The following is a 6,009-nucleotide window of genomic DNA, read 5'->3' as shown; positions in this document are numbered from 1 at the left end:
TCGTGTCACCGTATTCCAACGGCCCTGGCAGTTCTCAAGGTCATATCGGCTTGTGTACACCTCCCGTTTAAAAATCAAAAACACAGGAAAGATGGTTGTTTGTGCAGTGAATGGGTGTCACAACGCATCATATCATAAAAACAAACAGACTGACTTTACATTTCACGCGTAAATATCGAGTTTAATGTGATATTTTTACGTAATCGTAAATACAAAAATCCAAAGTTTCCTCAGCCGCCGTTTCTTATAAATGTTGCCAGTGTAGTGAATATTTTTTCCTCAAAATGAGACATGACGTTTACATTCTAAAATGAATAGTACGCTTAATTGAAGTTCCTTGTATAATTATATAAAAATTATATATTTTTAAATATTTCATTATTATATTTCAATTTATGTATTATTTTATGCACATTTTAAATTAAAAAAAGTAAAAATGTATCAGTTTTTTTATTGAAAACTTATTTCACAAAGTACAGAAATCCATAAAATCTTTAAAATGAACATAAGCTTTTGCTACAAATTCAAATCTTCAATTAATAACCAAGTGTTAAGGATGTGGTTAAAATCCCCCACTTTGAGGGAAATATCTGTATACTGGCAACACGTTTTTGTATACATTTGTGTGTTCCTGAGCGTAAAACACGAGCCTCGCATGCATACATCGATCGTGTTTCGGCTTCACTTTTGACAGGTTAGCCGTATGGGTACTATCTGTCTATGCGTTATTAGTTTAAGTTCACACCTAAGTAAACAACTAATCATAACTGAGCATACCCTTTCAGCTAGGTAGTATTTTAACACGAAAGCAGTTAAATTTAATGAATACTGGTCACTTTTTACACAAAACGCCTCAAATTAATTTAACAATACGCAATGTAGTAGGCCGTTTTTTCAGGCTTTAGGTTAATTTTCGTTCATGTCGTCTCGGATATGGGTGAATATGGTATCAATGCATTCAGTGTAATGCCCTGAATACAAATATATGAGATGACAAGCGCGAAAGTGATGGGGGTAGTTGCTGTGACGTCATAAAGTCGGCAGTACAAACTTTTTTTATTTTCATTTAAACACACCATGTGGGGTACCAAATGAAAGGGCTTTGTGAGTAGATCACAAATATATAACATACTGTAACATTTTCAATACTTGGTCTAACAAATTATTAGAAAACGTTCAAAAATTTCACAATCCACAGTTGACTTCTGACTGCTCTAAATTGAAAATGGCTGAATGGATTAGTCCAAAATATATACCAAGGGACTCTGAATATCCTCTATATAATGTTAAAATAACCAGATATACCAATAAATAAGAAAAATACATCAAGTTGAAAAAAGTATAATTTTCTGTTACATTAAACTGTAATTAGTATTTTAAGATCTCAGGGTGGATTTTAGAACAAAAACAATGAGAATAACGAATCACAATAATTTTATTAATCTTTTAAAGGAATTTCACATGAACAAAGGAACGAATCTTACATTGAATATCGCTTAACGAAATATGAAACAACAGCATGGAACGATAACAAAATAGCTCACACGAACACGATGGCGGCCGAAGGCAAAATGTCACGAGCAATGGTTTGCACCGGTTTTTATACCCTATGCGGGGTGGGGTAGACTTGGTGTTGCCAACACGGCTTCTCCTGACTTGAGGTCGTCCACGACCTCTTGGGTAACATCGACGGAGCCTGTGGTGCTGTCCGCAGTAGACGGCTGAAGGATGGGTACTCCGCTCGCGCCGGGTCAGATGGGCTGGTGCTGCTGCTTCCGAGCAGCTCGTACGGGCTTCAGGTGCGAGCTCCATCAGATCGTTTTCTTTTCATTATAAGCCAACAGTAAGGTATCGTCAGTAGACTCCTTCAGAGCAGCATCCGCCGGGTATGGAGCTTGATCTGAATGACGGAATGCACAGGGTAACCGACGAACGGTTAAACTCGACCTACGAGTTAGACAGTGACGAACACATAGCCAGGTGACGAACACCTACACAGGACCTTTAGGCAAGACGATGACGTACATCAAGTCTTTACCCACCTGTGGCATGCCCAAACGCAATAACAAATGTATGCTTGTTCGGGTGTACTCCGACGAACGGATAGGCTCGACGTACGAGCTAGACCAGCGACGAACGCATGATCAGTAAGCGACGAACACCATGTCAATAAGTGATGAACGCCATGTCAGTAGGTAGGCGATGGACGCCATGTCAGTGGGCGACGAAGGCCATGTCAGTAGGCGACGAACGCCATGTCAGTAGGCGACGAACGCCATGTCAGTAGGTAGGCGATGGACGCCATGTCAGTAGGCGACGAAGGCCATGTCAGTAGGCGACAAACGTCATGTCGATGTTAGTAGGCGACGAACGCCATGTCAATGTCAGTAGGCGACGAACGCCATGTCAATGTCAGTAGGCGACGAACGCCATGTCAATGTCAGTAGGCGACGAACGCCATGTCAATGTCAGTAGGCGACGAACGCCATGTCCATGTCAGTAGGCGACAAACGTCATGTCGATGTCAGTAGGCGACGAACGCCATTTCAATGTTAGTAGGCGACGAACGCCATGTCAATGTCAGTAGGCGACGAACGCAATGTCAATGTCAGTAGGCGACGAACGCCATGTCGATGTCAGTAGGCGACAAACGCCATGTCAGTAGGCGACGAACGCCATGTCAGTAGGGCCAAGAAACTGAGGTACTTACATTAAGTTTTGCGGTGGCAAGGGTTTAGCTAGGGCTTCTACTTTACGTAGGCTCGGCCTAACCTGACCTTGACCTTAACCTGCCTAGGTATACGACCTCAATTACCAGGAAAGAGCACTTCCGAAGTTTGATGCAATAAATCGTGTTTCCGGCAATCTATGAAGCAACGTAGGACCTCATTGAAAAGGTCGTTGAGGTGATTTGCTTTCGGATCGTTTGCCTACGTGTGCGAGAACTGCTGCCAGCGCGAGAACTACGCGAACGTCTTAGAGGTCTATTATGATAGTCTGAAGACCTGCTACGCGAATATCGATAAGACGGCGAACGTCCTACTATGATGCGCACTCAGAGACCGGTAATGCGATCGAACACGCGAGTAACCACGACGGAGACGCGATCTAGAACGCCTAGTACGCGAATAGTCGCGTTCCTGCGAGTCGCGGTGTCGAGAACGAACGCGTGAGCCATTTCGGGAACTACTACTTATGCGAACGCGTGATCTACTTCGCGACATCCCTTAACGTCCTCGATGTCGCAGGGATGAACCTTAATCACATAAAACGCAAACCACAAAACAATATTAGTCGGTCCAATGCGTCTAATCAACAATCAATTTAATTTAATCAAACTACCGACTGATAACGATTTGCCGAAATACAACACTAATTTAACACTAAGCAATACGGTAACGCAAAATCAAAGACTAAAAGGAATGAAACGGAATGCTTTTTAAGATTACCCGCACATAATCGGAATTACCTCGTAAACAACGCATAAAAATGACACGCGTATTACCTAATACACCATACTCGTAAAAGTAGTCAAATGCAAAATTTGTTCCTTTTTATGTGGGCTGCAACGTTCTTTATCCAACTTCTGATTTAAGATCTCAGGGTGGATTTTAGAACAAAAACAATGAGAATAACGAATCACAATAATTTTATTAATCTTTTAAAGGAATTTCACATGAACAAAGGAACGAATCTTACATTGAATATCGCTTAACGAAATATGAAACAACAGCATGGAACGATAACAAAATAGCTCACACGAACACGATGGCGGCCGAAGGCAAAATGTCACGAGCAATGGTTTGCACCGGTTTTTATACCCTATGCGGGGTGGGGTAGACTTGGTGTTGCCAACAGTATTAAAACAAACAAAAAAACCCAACATTGTTTATTTTTCCTGTGCCTTTTCCTGTTCCTTCCTGTTCATAAATTGTTACAAATTTTTAAGTGCGCTTTAGACCTATGTTTGGGATTTATTTTGTAAAGCGTAGAGTTAGACCAAGAAAAGTCTGCTGCTATAAATTCATAGAAGAATGACACTTCACTGCGTGGGCTATCAAAATCGCTGCAGACTTTTCTCGGTCCATCATCATCATCATCAGGCTATAGTAGTCCACTGCTGGACATAGCCCTCCCCTAAAGAGCGCCATAGCGCCCTGTCCTCAGCTTGCCGCATCCAGCATCTGCCTGCAGTCTTTCGCAGATCGTCATCCCACCTGGTCGGAGGGCGTCCTTACACTACGTTTGCCGAGTCGCGGTCTCCACTCAAGAACACGTTTACCCCAACGGTTGTCGGTTCTTCGTGCGATATAGCCAGCCCACTGCCACTTCAGCTTTCTAATTCTTTGAGCTATGTCGATAACTTTGGTTCTCTGTCGGATGTATTCGTTACGAATCTTATCCTTCAGAGAAACTCCGAGCATAGCTCTCTCCATAGCTCGCTTAGCGACTTTGAGCTGGTGGACCAACCCTATCGTGAGTGTCCATGTCTCGGCTCCGTAGGTCATGACGGGTAGGACGCACTGATTGAAAACTTTTGTTTTCAAACATTGCGGTATGGATGACGAGAAGACTCGGCGTAGTTTCCCAAACGCTGCCCAGCCCAGCTAGATCCTCCTCTTGGCCTCCTTCTCGAAATTGTTTTTACCTAACTGCAGAATCTGCCCGAGGTACGTGTATTCGGAAACGATTTCAAGAAGGTGACCATTTACGACTATCAGTATTGGATCAATGTGGCCATTGATCATGACTTTGGTTTTATCCAAATTCATGCCAAGACCGATGCGTCGCGAGGCCGCAGCTAGGCCGTCCAGCATCCGGTTCAGCTCCTCTAGCGACTCCGCCATTACGACTTTGTCATCTGCGAATCGTAGGTGTGAGATGTAGTCGCCGTTTATGTTAATGCCCTTACCTTTCCAGTCCAGCGTCTTAAACATATCTTCCAACGCGCTTGTGAACAGTTTCGGGGATATAACATCCCCCTGTCTCACTCCTCTGCGCAATTGGATGGGTTTAGACTGCTGACCCTGTACTTGGACACTCATGGTGGCGGCTTCGTAAAGACATCTCAACACCTCGATATAATCGTATATTTGTGTATGAAAATAACACGAAAACAGTATTTTCTTGAAAGAATATGCTGTTAAATTAACTTCCATTAAATTCAGCGTGAATATTCCATGTGATTCTAGTGTTACCCGTACTGAAACAGTGTTATTTTTCCTTCTTGCCAAGACACTGAGGGTATCATGTTTATAAAAATATTGATTTGTAGCATATCGTTTTCTAACGTTTCTATTGTTTCTTGAAACGTTAGGTGAAATGTAGGTAATCGCTAAGCGTATGTGCAGCGTGAAATAATTATGAAAATGCAACAGTTGTCGGGGGATCGTAATGGCGCGTTCTCGGATGTGATTCGTTATTGTGTTTGATCGTGTTTTCTGTGTTTTTGTTGTGTTATTTTGACAATGGAGGGAACCACGGAGAAGGATTGTTCACCTCTATGGAGCCTGTACCAGCAGATCGTGTCGGACATGAAGGTAGGTCATGGTTTTCAATAGTTTTTAGTTACTTCGTGCGTCGCGTAGTTTCGCCTGAACCGGTCGCCCCAGATGTCCATGCCCCGCTAAACCGTTCGAATCGAACGGAATTATGTATGTTTATCAGTTGCTCTTGATACGGCTTGTAACCATCAATTATTTTCACCAACATTTGTGGCATAGTTTCAGCTGGGTAACAAAATATCATGTGCAGTGACATAATATTTTAAGTCACTTCAAAACTCCTTTAGATAAACTAACAACAAACTGTTGTTTTAATTCTAAACAGAACAGAGTTCTAACTACTTTATTTGCATGTTAAGGCCAAATGAATATCTTCAATTCTTCACATACCTACAAACAAAAAGAAAAAAAACATTGGCACATACAATGTTTAGTTTTAGTGGTTGGTTGGTGGTAAAGAGTATAGTAGGTTTAGGTTCAACTCTTAGATTGTACATACTGTCTC

Source organism: Cydia amplana, chromosome 2, assembly GCF_948474715.1.
Source record: "Cydia amplana chromosome 2, ilCydAmpl1.1, whole genome shotgun sequence".
NCBI lineage: Eukaryota > Metazoa > Arthropoda > Insecta > Lepidoptera > Tortricidae > Cydia > Cydia amplana.
This window is presented reverse-complemented; position numbering follows the sequence as displayed.